At 35.8% G+C, this 15,053-nt stretch overlaps 1 protein-coding gene and 1 non-coding gene across 4 annotated transcripts in view; both read left to right on the top strand.

The window, feature by feature from the left end:
- The window catches only part of NRIP1 (nuclear receptor interacting protein 1), a 98,486-nt gene that overhangs the window by 19,306 nt on the left and 64,127 nt on the right, over positions 1-15,053 (top strand). The gene's annotated exons all lie outside the window — the stretch shown is intronic.
- On the top strand, positions 4,146-4,299 carry LOC122199031. Its single transcript, XR_006193303.1, has one exon. It is a non-coding gene; the product is annotated as a small nucleolar RNA SNORA62/SNORA6 family (small nucleolar RNA).

Raw genomic sequence — 15,053 nt, forward strand, 5'->3', positions numbered from 1 at the left:
AGTCTAGTTTAGATGGAACCAGTTTTGCCTATTTTAAACATCTGAAGTATTTACATTTTTTTCTTTCCAGTATATAATTATTTTAATGAATATTTTGATTTGAAAATAAGGTATAAAAGGCTCTTTTTTAATCTAAGACAGTATGAAATATACCTTAAATAATCAGGCAGGCTTAAAGTCCTTCCTGCCTATGACAACTCTACCTTCCAGTAGAGGGATCAGCTACCATCTATATTTCTGCCAGTCTTTCATCTGGATCCATGGACACCTGATTCTGCCTGTGTCCGTCTATTATGTTCCCTATCTGCATTATCACATGTGGTTTATTATTGTAGCATAAGAATTCATCTACTTGCAGAGCCTGAGTCTCAGGACAGGTGATATATTACTAGGAAGGAAGGAAGAATCTTCCCTGCTTTGTGTTTTTGTCTTTTGCAATCCCAGGACCCCATATGAATGTACCAAATGATTTGACTGAAGTCAGTGGTGAACGCAGTCCCCTTCAACCCTATCCAAAGTTTCCTTCTTAGTATCCACCTTTAAACCTCCCCTAAGTTTTGTGTTTTCCTTAAAAAACTTGCCAGCTGTCTTGCTTGGAATACAAATATTTAATAAAATAATGTGTTTGTTAAAGTGGTAGTGAATAAGTCAACTTCTTTGAATATGTATTTTCTTTATTAACTGGATATTCATTATTTATATTCATATGCAATGACACAAAAATCAGTTTTACAGATTTTCTTAATCACTTGTCAAGCCATATGAATTTCTAGGATTGGATAAATTTACAGTATTTTATGTTTCCATCACACAGTGTATTGAACTTTCATTTTTTTTAATTTTTATTTTTTTTAATTTTTTTATGTTTATTTATTTCTGAGACAGAGAGAGACAGAGCGTGAGTGGGGGAGGGAGACACAGAATCAGAAGCAGGCTCTGAGCTGTCAGCCTGACGTGGGGCTCGAACTCACAAACCGCGAGATCATGACCTGAGCCGACTGAGCCACGCAGGCGCCCCTGTATTGAACTTTTAAAGTAGTAACTGTTCAAGATTATTCACCATTGGCAAAGCAGCATCTTTTCTTTTTTATTGTCAGTTAAGAGAGGGAGGGTGAAAGCAAATAAGAAATTTAAATAAGCACATTAGGACTATTAAAGAAAATGTAGACAACCCCTCAAATATTAACTTTAATTTTGACTATGCATACTTTCTCAGTGAAAGAAATGATAGGATCAGAAACTCTGGATTTTTTGAAATTCAAAGTTATCCTTTTATTTTTTAGTTTTTTGGAGGGCGGGTTACTGGTTATTTATTTATTAGCTTAAAATTTAATTTAATTTTAATTCCGGTGTAGTTAACATACAGTTATATTAGTTTCAAGTGTATGATGTAGTAATTTAACACTTCCATACATAACCCCATGCTCATGAGGACAAGTGCCCCTCTCAATCCCTATCACCTATTTCATGCATCCCCTCATCTATTTCTGATAATTGTCAGTTTGTTCTCAGTAGTTAAGTGTCCGTTTCTTGGCTTGTTCCTTTCTCTCTCTCTCTTTTTTTTTTTTTTTTTTTTTTTTTTTTTTTACCTCTTGCTCATTTGTTTTGTTTCCTAAATTCCACCTATGAGTGAAATCATATGGCATTTGTCTTTTTCTAACTGACTTATTTCATTTAGCATTATACTCCCTGTTTCCATCCAGGTCATTGCAAATGGCAAGATTTCATTCTTTATTATGAGTGAATATTCCGTTATGTATACACACACACACACACACACACACACACACACACACCTACACCTTTATCTGTTCATCAATCGATGGACACTTGGGCTGCTTCCATAATTTGGCAATTGTAAATAATGCTGCTGTAAACGTAGGGGTGCATGTATCCCTTTGAATTAGTGTTTTTGCATTTGGGGGTAAATACCCAGTAGCATGATAACTGGATCACAGTGTCTATTTTGTGCCAGTACCATACTGTTTTGATTACTACAGCTTTGTAATATAACTTGAGGTCTGAAATTGTGATACCTGCAGCTTTGCTTTGCTTTTTTCTTTTAAAAAAAAGTTTATTTATTTGGGGGGGGGGGGGAAGGGCAGTGAGAAAGGGAGAGAGAATCCCAAGCATGCTCTGTGCTGTCAGTGCAGAGCTCTGCTCGAGGCTTGGATTCAGATCATGACCTGAGCCAAAAATAAGAGTTAGGCACCCAGCCAGCTGACCCAACCAGGTGCCCCACTTTTCTTTTTCAAAATTGCTTTGGCTATTCGGGGTCTTTTGTGGTTCCATATAAATTTTAGGATTTTTTTGTTCTAGTTCTGTGAAGAATGCCATTGGTATTTTGATAGGGATTGCCTTAAATGTGTGGATTGCTTGGGGTAGTAGACATTTTAACAATATTTGTTTCTCTGATCCAGGAGCATGGAAAGTTATCTTTTTAAATTGAAGATAAGAATTAACTGTTAAAATTAAATATTTAGAGATACAAACATTCAAATGGACTTTAAAACTCTTTAAAACTAACAGATATAAACCATTTTTTTTAAAAAGTTACCTAAATAAACATTTTATCAAGGTATAATTTCACCTAGTGAAATAGACTCTTTCTTTCCCGTTCAGTGATTTTTCTTTTCTTCTACATAAGCAAACCCTGCGTAGCTAACACCCAACCTCAAAAGGCTGTCTTTCTTAGTCAGTACTGCTTCCACTCAACAGAAACCAATCTTTGGTGTTTTTTACTGTGTGTTAATTTTGCCTGTTTTTGAACTTTATACAGTTGGAATCATGTAATATGAGCTGTTTTGTGTCTGAGTGTTTTGAGCAACCTTATGTCTGCGAGAGTCCTCCATATGTGTATTATTTGTCTCTCCCTTTTCAAATTGTCTGTATTCCATTGTATGTATGATTAGACTACCATTATCTTTTCCATTGTACATGGATTTTGAATATCTTTCCAATTGGGGGGTATAAGAAAGGTTACTGTGAATTTGTTTATGTCTTTTGGTAGAAACAAACATTCATTTCTGATGCGTATATGCACAGGACTGGAACCGGGGAATTGTGGAATATGGAAATGTTTAACTTTAGTATAATATATACTTGGAGTGCTTTTAAGGATATTTGGGAAATGCCTATCAGTGTATCTTTTCTTAATGATAGATCTTACTATGAAATGGACTTAATTTTTTCCAACTTTAAGTAAAATCTAAAGTTGTTTTTTAGGAGGTATGAAATTTTTCTGTCCATTAAAAATAAATTGCCCGTTTTCTGATGCCATTATGGTATATATTTAGTCACTGAAACTGAGGTCTGTCCTAACCCTAGGGAAGGAAAATAAGACACAGAACCCTTATATATACTTACTAGTGTAGAAGTACTGAACGTTGATTTTAAAATAAGTTAGACATTTCATACATAGGGCTTTTATTTTATTCCTGGATTTTTGGATACCTCTTGAATATCTAAAATAATATACCCTTGAGTTACAAAATAATTTGCTTTAGCATTTCTGATAAATATATCTTGCTAACTTTATCCATGTTGTGTTAATCTTTTTGGATATCTAACGTGAAATTATTTATTCTGGAACATAAGGACTTGAGAAATTTTATGTCCATCTTTTTCTCAGTCTTACTATAGAACAGTGCTGTTCATTGAGTAGAAGTTCACACAGAAGAAGGGCGCCCGGGTGGCTCATTCGGTTAAGTGTCCGACTTCGGCTCAGGTCATGATCTCACAGTTCGTGAGTCTGAGCCCCACATCTGACTCTGTGCTGACAGCTTAGAGCCTGGAGCCTGCTTCGAATTCTGTGTCTTCCTTGCTCTCTGCTCCTCCCCTGCTCATGCTCTGTCTTTTTCTCCTTCAAAAATAAATAAAAACATTAAAAATATATTTAAAAAAAAAGTATAGTGTAAGCTACACATGTAATTTGAAATTTTTCTCTAGGCACATTACAAGAGGAAAAAGGAACTAATCAATCAATGAAATATTTTATTTAACCCCCATCAGTAAAATACTATCATTTCATTGCATAATTAATATAAAATTCTGAGATATTTTACATTCATTTTCTCACAGTAAGTTTTTGAAATTCAGTGTATATTTTCATTTATAGCACATCTCAATTCAAACTAGTCACTTTTCCTGCATATTGTTAGAGCTTGGAGTTGAGGCCACTGGCTGGCAGATGAACTTACAGGTGTATATAGTGTGCTGTAGGAGGAGGAAATCTTTTGTTAACAGCGCAAGGATCTCTGGCTCAGTGAGTGGAATTTGATAGTAATTCTGGCTACAAGCATATAAATAAGTAAATAAATAAATAAATAAATAATTTAATCTTTATTTATTTTTGAAAGAGAGAGAAACAGTGTGCGAGCAGGGGAGGGTCAGAGAAAGAGAGGGAGACACAGAATCCGAAGTAGGCTCCAGCTCTAAGCTGTCAGCAGAGCCCGACACGGGGCCTGAACTCATGAACCATAAGATCATGACCTGAACCAAAGTTGGACGCATAACCCACTGAGCCACCCAGGCATTCCAATAAATAAACATTTAAAAAAATGAAATAAAAATAAAAAAGTTTTAAAAAGGCAAACTAGTCACTTTTCAAATACTCAGTAGCCACATGTCTACCATATTGGACATCATAGCTATAGTTATATCTTGGGTTTTTTAAAGACCATGTGTTTGCCAAATTCATATCTAATTAAAAGTATCCTTTAAAATCCGGTAGAAAGATGCCATGTTGAAAGCTAATATACCATCTTTTTAGTGGGTCTCAAACAGCCTGGTTTTCCTTCGGTGTTGAAATAAGTAACGTTTCCGTTTGTTGAACATCAGATAAAGCAATTAGTCAATGGTTGGGGCACATGTATGAAAAATACACTACCTTTATACTGTACAATTCAAAATCTGTAATAGCAGACTCATATTTTCCACCTTACTCTAGGTTATATGCTGAATAGAATTTTATTCTTTTGTATGTTCCTGTTTTTCCTTTTAATTTTTTTTTAATGTTTATCTATTTTTGAGAGAGACAGAGACAGAATGCGAGTGGGTTAGGGGCAGAGAGAGAGGGAGACACAGAATCGGAAGCAGGCTCCAGGCTCCGAGCTGTCAGCACAGAGCCCTACGTGAGGCTCGAACTCACCAGCCATGAGATCATGACCTGAGCCAAAGTTGGATGCTCAACCGACTGAGCTACCCAGGTGCCCCCCTTTTTGTCCATTTTGTAAAAGCATGGCTGGTTTTTGTGATAAACTGAATGATGTAACTCCTCTATCTCCTGCATAAAATAGGGCAGTTAAGAAAAAATGGTTATATGTATACGTATAGATGTATCTATGACTTTTCATTAATTAGGATATTTAAAGGTTACCTAGATTTTGGGGGTAATGTTTCTTCATGTATATATTTGCCAAGTAGGATAAATCAAGATCTATATGCTATCTTATATGAACTTAGATCAGATTTTACCACCAGTTTGGCTTGTTTTAAGCTTTTTTAGTGTTCAGAATTCAGAATGTAATTCAGAATGTGGATAAGGTAGTATTGACCTTTGAACATGGTAACACGTGGTGTTGTCATGGGGGATAAAGCTCCTGGATTAATACTTGCTATAACTGTATGTTAGCTGTTACTTTGGGCTCTAGATCTGTGGTAGTTGTTTTATAGTCCTACTCACTTTTTTTTTCCTTTTTAATATATAGTACTACTTCTTCCTTTTTAACGAAATCTACTTTTTTTGACACCCAGTTCTTTAAAAAAAAATTTTTTTTTTAACATTTATTTACTATTGAGAGACAGAGAGACACAGAGCGTGCGCAGGGGAGGAGTAGAGAGAGGGAAGACACAGAATCTGAAGCAGGCTCCAGGCTCCGAGCTGTCAGCACAGAGCCTGATGTGGGGTTCGAACTGTGAGATCATGACTTGAGCTGATATCAGTCGCCAACTGAGCCATCCAGGTGCCCCAACACCCAGTTCTAACATTATATATTATTGGCTACTTTTTTTAGAAAAAGTATTTATTTATTTTGAGAGAGAGAGAACATGAGTAGGGGAGGGACAGAATCCCAAGCAGGCTCCTTACTGTCAGCACAAAGCCCTGTGCAGGGCTTGAACTCCCCAACTGTGAGATCATGACCCGAGCCCAAACCAAGAGTCAGACACTTAACTGACTGAGCCACCCAGGGTCCCCTGGCCACTTTTTGAAAAAGAAAATCATTCCTCTGCTTTTAAGCTTTCATCTTAGTAGTAGTAAAATTAAAGTTCTTGTATTAGCTGATAAGGCTGTGGCATCTTCTTGATGAGGCCTAGCCTGGTAACCACTCAAGGTGGAAGCCTCCCCTCTTTCCTTTTTTACTTCTTTTCTTTTTCCACAACACTTAACCACCTTTAAGACTACCATGAAATTAAGTTTTAAAAAATTATTGGTTATTGATTATTTTCCTCTTCTATAGTGAAAGCTCCCTGAGGGCAGGAATCTTTTTATGTTGTGTTGTTCATCCCTAATATATCTGAAAGGACCTAGAGTAGTGCTGGGCATCAGTTGGTATAGCCACTATTGAACACAATGATTATGGAACCATATGATCCAGTAGTCCTGCTTCTGGGTATATAACAAAACAAATTGAAATTAGGATCTTGAAGAGCTATCTGCACTCTTGGGGCTCATTGCAGCACTATTGACAATAGCCAAGACACGGATAAAGAAAATGTGGTATTTCCATATAATGGAATTATTCAACCTTAAAAAAGAAGGAAATCCTGTCATTTGTGACAACATGATGAACTTATAGGACATTATCCTAGGTGAAATAAGCTAGACAGAAGAACATGACCTCACTTATATGAGGAACCCAAAATAGTCAGACTCATAGAAGCAGGGAATAGAATGGTGTTTACCAGGAATTGGGAGGAGGAAACTGAGGTTTTGGTCAAAAGTACAAACTTTAAATTACACAAGAGGTATAAATCCTAAAGACCTGTACAGCATACTACCTATGGTTAACAATACTGTATTTTATATTTAAAAAATTGCAAAGAGGTAGATCTTATGTTAAGTGTTCTTACCATACAAAAAATAAAGAGGGCAGGAGGAAACTTTTCAAGGTGTTGGATGTATTTATGGCATTGACTGTGGCAGAGATTTCATGAGTCTGTGTTTACCTCCAATCTCATCAAGTTGTACAGCTTTTTGTGTATCAATTATACCTTTGAAAATTATTGTTTTTTAATGAGCATCTAGAAGGAGCTCATAAGTATTTATTGAGTAAATATTTCTTGAATGCGTGGAGAAGATACACTTTTTTCCAATCCTGAAAATGTGCCTTAGGAATTTTCTAGGGATAGGGAATATTTAAAGCATGAGGAAACAAAGATCTTCAGTTGTATATATAATAATACATTTTGATAGTTTGAATTAGTTAAAAGTAGTTTATTTCTCAGACTGATACGTATGTACCTACGAAAGGTAGCATTGTAACTATGTGGTTTCAAAAAGTAGGGTTTATAATTATGGTCAGGTAATTTATCTTTTGGGTATTTACATGTATATTTTTTCATTTGGATCATAAAAATAATGTTATCAGAGAAGGATATTTATAAGATACTTTTTTTGTTCTTGTGAAATATAGAGACATACATCGTAGTTTGGTATCTTAAAATTAGTATGAACCAAATAGACCTTGATAGTTTTTAAGAAGTGATTTCTATCTAGTATAGATTGTCTTTCGTTGTATATAGATATTTTCTAATTGTAGTTGTTGAAAGTTTTATTTTTAGGCCACCTACAATAAATGTTTTTAAAATAATACAAAAATGTAATCAAAGCCTTATATTAAGAAATTGTATATGCTACCTTAGAATATATTGAAAGCAGATATTATAAATGTTTTTTCCTTTGTAGAATAGGTAACTTTATGCAATCATTTAACCAAAGTTTTCATGCAAGTGTGTTTACAAGTATTTGGTTTTATTTTATGCCTTCATATATCAGCACATGATATATATGACTATTTCAGTAATCATTTTCATTAGAACAGGAAGAATTATGGGTTTGGGTTTATTTTTTTCTCTTTCCACTGTCATCTTCCAAATTCAAGTATTAGTACTTCATGATTGTTACTGCAGTAGCTTTCTAACTGGTCTTTTTTTTTTTTTTTTTTTTGCCATTAAGTTTTATTATTCACATTGTATATACTATAGGACGGTAAATCTTTCTGAAGTATCATAACTCTAAACAAAGACCTTTGCCTATAAGAAAAAGGCCAAGTCCTATTTGTATCTGGCTCCTACTTCTCAGCATCATATTCCATTTGCCTCATCCTTAAAGACGTTAAAGTGCACATTTCTTAGACGGCCACACTGGTTTCTCAGTCTTCATCATCAGTGTCTTGTGATCACCGCTCATTTTCTTTTACCAGAACGCTCCCCATTCTGTGATTTGAGTAATCACACCGAAGTGCCCTCTTACACTCTCCCTTAGTTGATGAGTACCATTCACACTGCATTTATTTTATTCATCTCTTCTGAAAGACTGTAAACTTCTAAGGGGAAGGGACCATGTCTTTTATAAAGTTGTGATGGGTAAAGCACTCAGCTTTCTGCCATATATATATATATATATGGCAGATATATATATATATATATATATATATATATATATATATATATATATATATATAGTTATCAATCAAAATGTCATTGAAATAACTCCTCCAGGGTATATCCTGGAGCTCTAGAAATAATTAAGAAAAGGATAAAAACTCATCCCATGTTATGTGACACAAGTCACTTGAACTTACTGTGCAACAGTTATCTGCGTGAAGGTGACACGATGGCATGTGTGTTAGAAATTTGTAGGTTCTGGGGCACCTGGGTGGCTCAGTCGGTTAAGCGTCCGACTTCGGCTCAGGTCATGATCTCACGGTTCGTGAGTTCGAGCCCCACGTCGGGCTCTGTGCTGACAGCTCAGAGCCTGGAGCCTGTTTCAGATTCTGTGTCTCCCTCTCTCTCTCTGACCCTCCCCTATTCATGCTCTGTCTCTCTCTGTCTCAAAAAAGTAAATAAACATTAAAAAAAAAAAAAAAGAAATTTGTAGGTTCCAAAGTGTGGGCTAAGTGTTCATGAAAGTACTCAAACTGTATCTTGTTGACTACATAAGTTTCTTTGTTTTTATGTAAAACATATAGAATGTTTTGTTTCTTACCTGAATAATGGCAAGATTGATTTAATGTGTTAGCTGAATGTTTACTATAATAAGTCTCTTTACTATTCATCTGAAACAAGAAAGAAAATAGGCCTGTGGGGAAAGTAATAAATTACCTGTGTGAAATGCAACAGTTTCAGAGATGAATGGATTTAAAAGTTTTGTTAACACCTTTCCAAAATTGATCCTTAATTCATCGTATGTTTGAATTACATGGAGTAAAATACATTTTTTGAAGGGCATCATCTCATAGATTTCCATAAATTTCTCAAAGGTGACCCCATCCCTGTCAATTCTATTTCCTAGGAGTATTTAAAATTAAATAGCTTACCTGGCTAGCGGAGGTTCTAAACGAGACTGAATTTGGGATGGTGAATTCTTTTTTAAATTTAATTGGGGTATAGTTCTTGTACTAAGAACAGTATGTAGGATTGGAGTAAGTTTCTGATTTTTGGAGATTTTTTTTTTCTCAAAAACAAATCTGGATATTGTGTATATCTGGGTTATAACTGTGAATTAGTTCAAAGAAGAAGAGGGGTTGAGGTTGAGGGAGGAAACAAGTTTCATAGAACCAGCATCTTGAGGCATGAATACTGTGATCATCCGTAGACCCTGAAAATATGAGCCTGTATATTCTTTTGTGTTTAAGTGCTCAGATGTTGGTGACACGAATTGGTAACAGAGACTGAATTTGTAAGGAGGAAGCAATGACTGCGGTTTCTAAGTCTTCCTTACTCGTGACAAAGTATGATGTGCAATTTGGAAACTGTTCTGTTGGCAACTAAGCAGGTTTGGGAAGTTAACATTATAGGCCGCCCAGGCGTATTTTAGGTGGTCATTACAGAGAGCCCTTGTTTTATTACCTAGGTCATAATAGAAAATATTTGGCCTTTTTAATTTTTTAATGGTGACTAAAAATTTGATCCTTTGGTTTTATTTTATGATACAGACAAAAATTCAGAAAGAAGTCTAAGTGTTTATCCTAATTGAAATGGATATAACCTGACCATGAATGTTATTGTTACTTTGACATATGTGTTAAAAATATGTGCATAGAGTTTGTATTAATACTGAATTTGTGCTGATTTACTATTTTCATAGTAATTTAAGTAAATAAGAAATGGATAAATAATACTTTCATTTCTTTAAGTACTCCCATGAGTTTCTGTTAAGGGTGAACAATATTTCTTGGAAAGTTACAATTTAAACCTAGTCTGGTGACCACAGAATGCTATTTACTTAGCTTTTAAGTCTTTCTCAATAGTGTAACTTGAGAGAAAGCAGCAGTAGTTGTTTTGTTTGTTCGTTTTATATATATATACACATATACATATATATATACACACACATATATGTGTATATATATACATATGTATATACACACACACAGATATACACATATACATACACACCCAAAGGATATACAGTTGACCCTTGAACAACATGGGGGTTAAGGGGACTGATCCCTGGCACAGTTGAAAATCTGTAACTTTTGACTACCCCCAAACTTAACTCCTAATAGCCTACTGTTTATCAGAAGCCTTACTGACAACATAAACACTTTATTAACACATATTTTGTGTGTATTATATACTGTAGTCTTGCAATAATACCTAACTTTTTCTTAAATTTTTTGGTATTTCTAGCTTACATTGGTTCATCTTTTTTTTTTCAAAATGTTGCAGATCTCCAAAAAAATTTCCAATATATCTATTGAAAGAGAGCGTACCTGCACAGTTCAAACCCATGCTGTTCAAGGACCAGCTGCATTTCTCTTTTACCTATTGTGCAGATACTAAGAGTAACCACTGTTATGGCCACAGTTTCACACAGTGACATGGAAAATGCTGGTCTTTAGAGTCATAAGATTTATATTTGAACCATAGCTTACCAAACAGACTGTTAACAAATCATTTCACCCGAGCCTCAGTTTCCTAATCTGTAACCTGAGCTATAACCTACATCAAAGGAATATTTTGCAGAGTAAATGAGGAAATAAAATTTGTTGTCACCAGTGTAATGTTCTCGAAGGATAGTGTTGTACTCGCAATATTGTTAATTCTGTATGTTCCAGAAGAAATAAAATAGGTGATGACTGTTGATGATTGCTGTTTTACTCAATAGCACACTCTTCTAAATAAAGACCGCTGTTCCACACATTTTGCATTTTTCTTTCTTTGCTTCTATTCCACTTGAAGAGTATTCACAAACCCTGCTCCACGCATTTGAACTCCTTTCAAGTTTAAACCAGTTACCATCTGCCACCTACTGACCCAGTTCTCTCTACTTCCTTCAACCCTGCTCTCCCCATACACACTTGCTTATTTCTGTTGGATGATTAAATTGGCCTTCAGTTGATTTTTCCAAAGATCTGGATTAATACAGGGTTAGAAACAGCAGCTTCCAAATGTGTTTGAACTATCAAGCAAGGTGCATAGGAGCCAATAGTAATACTCTTTTTTTTTTTTTTCCCCTCTAGGGAAGACAGTTGTCAGGGGAAACAAGTAGTAAAACCCCAAATGGACTTGCTTTTTCTTTTGTTGTACAGCAGTTCTGGGTTTTCTAAGTGATTTCTGCCTCCGTACTCAAGTGAAGAAAGTTTTCAGTATAAAGTATGAGTTTGTAAAGTGACTCACCACATATGCAGGTGCTTCAAAATGCATGCCCTGAACTACTATTTGAATTTTTATAGGTTTGCAGTTTTGCTGACTGCAAGAAAATAAGAGGCCTGGTGCCAGTTCTTACTAGGTCAAGATTTATTTTAAAGGATCAACATTTCCTCAGGTTTTTTGGTATTTACAAAAGTCCTAGAGATTTTCCTGCAAAAAGACTTAATAGGCTTTATTCCAGTAAGGAAAATTCAGAATGCTTGTGCCATGGTAGTAACAAAAGCAATATATTTGGTGAATTTGTTTAAATACATTGCCAGAAGCCAGACTACCCTAAAGATGTATTTTTATTTAAAGAGGCTCATGGGGGCAACAAGGACTAGTAATTATATTTGTATAGCTCTAGGTGCAGAAAATTTGACCAGTGATTTAAAAACAGACTGTTAGTCTTTCATGAAATGGTCAGGAGATGGGTTGACCAAGGTGATTGGTCTGACACTGTGGAGGCTTACTTCAGTAGCGGTTTGTGAAATGAATTATAAAAGCACACTGACCTGAATTTGAATCCCGGGCCTGCTCCTTAGCTGTGGTGTGACTTTGGACAAGTCATTCCACTGCTCTGAGCCTTACCTTCTTCAGCTGTAAGGTTGAATAGTATCTATTTTATAGATAATGATTAAGTGAGTTAATGTATGACTTAGTATAATTGTCAAAACCGGGCATTCACTTCCCAACCAGTTAATAAAAGTTAATTGTAATGGCTGGGAGTTAACCCTCCAAGTAGTTGTTTTAAAAGCTTGCATTCCTAAAAGTACGCTTACCAGGACTAGCACTGAGTAATGCGTAGAATTGTTGAATCACTATATTGTACACCTGAAACTGTAACACTGGATATTGACTATACTGGAATTAAAGTAGAAAGCTTTGGGGCGCTTGGGTGGCTCAGTTGGTTAAGCGCCAGACTTCAGCTCAGGTCATGATCTCACGGTTTGTGGGTTTGAGCCCCACGTCGGGCTCTGTGCTGACAGCTCAGAGCCTGGAGACTGCTTCGGATTCTGTGTCTCCCTCTCTCTCTGCCCCGCCCCTGCTTGTGCTCTCTCTCTCTCTCTCAAAAAGTGAATAAACATTTAAAAAAAAAATTGTTTTTAAAAAAGTAGAAACTTCATTAAAAAAATTGCATTCCCTATTGAGAGGCATTAAAGTATAGAAATATATTTGAGGTTTCTTAAAAATCTTAAGCCACATTAGACTCAAAGCAGTATTTATAGGTAATAGATTGAATTTGACAAGCATTGAGACACTATGGTGTGGTGGTTTTGAACAAGTGTAAATCCTAACTCTGCCACTTACTTTGTTGGCTTTGACTAATCCTCTTACCTCCTAAGGCTCAGTGTTCTCATCTGTAAAATGGGGATAACTTTATAGCGTTGTTTTGAGAATTGAAAGAATTAAATCATAGGGGTGCCTCAGTCGGTTAAGCGTCTGACTTCGGCTCAGGTCATGATCTTACAGTTTGTGAGTTCGAGCCCTGAATCGCGCTCTGTGCTGACAGCTCAGAGCCTGGAGCCTGCTTCTGCTTCTGTGTCTCCTTCTATCTCTGCCCCTCCCCCACTTGTGTTTTGTCTTTCTCTGTCTCTCAAAAATTAAAAGAAAAAAGAAAGAATGAAACCATAGAAAGCACTTAATGTCATTCTTGGCACATACTGTGCACAGTAAGTTTTAGTTTTTCTTGTGAGTCCATAAATACCCTTTTGGACATGGCCTTGAGTACTTGTGAGAAATAAAATTCTGAATTTTTTTTTTGATGTAATAGTTAATGTTGGAATTTTGGAATTAATACTTTTTTTTCGTTTGTATAATGCTTATCTAGTTGACTTAAATTAAGATATAACACTAAAATGTTTTGAATCTCCTGCAGTCAAAATAACAATAAGTATTTGGAAAAACAAAATTTTAAATATCATCTGCTATAGTCTAAATGTTTATTTTCTTCTCAAAATTCGTATGTTGAAATCCTAACCCCCAAGGAGATGGTATTGGGAGGTGGTGCCTTTGGGAGTGATTAGGTCGTGAGGGTAGAGCCCTCACAGTGGGATGAGCTCCCATATAAAAAAGGCCTGAAGGAGGGGTGCCTGGGTGGCTCGGTCGGTTAAGCGTCCGACTTCGGCTCAGGTCATGATCTCACGGTCCGTGGGTTCGAGCCCCGCGTCGGGCTCTGTGCTGACAGCTCAGAGCCTGGAACCTGTTTCAGATTCTGTGCCTCCCTCTCTCTGTGACCCTCCCCCGTTCATGCTCTGTCTCTCTCTGTCTCAAAAATAAATAAACGTTAAAAAAAAAAAAAAAGGCCTGAAGTAGATCCCTTTCCCTTTCTGCCACTTTAGGTATAGTGAAAAGATGGCCATCTATGAGTTAGAAAGCTAGATTCTCACCAGATGCTGCACCTGCATGCATGGGGATCCTAGACTTACCAACCTCCAAAACTGTGAGAAGTAAATGTTTGTCATTTATAAGCAACTCAGTCCATGGTATTCCATGTTAGCAGCCTGACTGGACTAAGATAGCATCCATTGTTTTGGATAATTCCATGGCTCTATACTTTTAATCCAGTTTTTATTCATGTTTCTGCTTTCCTTCCTCTTCATTGCCTGAGAGTAACCCAAAGGAGAAGCAGGGTAGAGCAGGATGAGGCAGGATTGCCAATAGATACTCAGCCTTACCATGATCAGATATACTGTCGGGACTAACATCCTCAGTTAAATTGATTCGTGAATACTTTTTGGTTTTACCAGCAGAATAATTTTGATTGCTTTTTTTTACTGTTGTAATGTATGCTGAGAAGATTTTAAAGGAAATTTCTACTTTTCCCAGCATCTTTCAATAATTTTTTTAACAGCCATAAATCAGTAAATTTTCAGTTTGACAGCTAATAAAAGATTGGTAATTAAATACCTACCATATATTATAGGTATTATATTAAGGGTAGAGTTAAGTTTATCCTGTATGAAGTTAATTTTTTATATCTTCTATTTGGGGCCCATGATGTCTAAAGTGAGTTATTTAATATCATAGGGGTTTTACATGTGTAGAAATTTTCTAAGCTTATAAGACTTCTATGAGGAAACACTGTAGTTTGGTAGGTTCTTACAGTGAGAACTCAAAGTTAGAGTTTCAGATAGATAAAGCTTTGATTTTGTTACTAACGGTTTGGCTTTGAGGTAAAAATCAAAACCTGATGA

Source organism: Panthera leo, chromosome C2 (assembly GCF_018350215.1).
Source record: "Panthera leo isolate Ple1 chromosome C2, P.leo_Ple1_pat1.1, whole genome shotgun sequence".
In the NCBI taxonomy this organism is placed as follows: Eukaryota; Metazoa; Chordata; class Mammalia; order Carnivora; family Felidae; genus Panthera; species Panthera leo.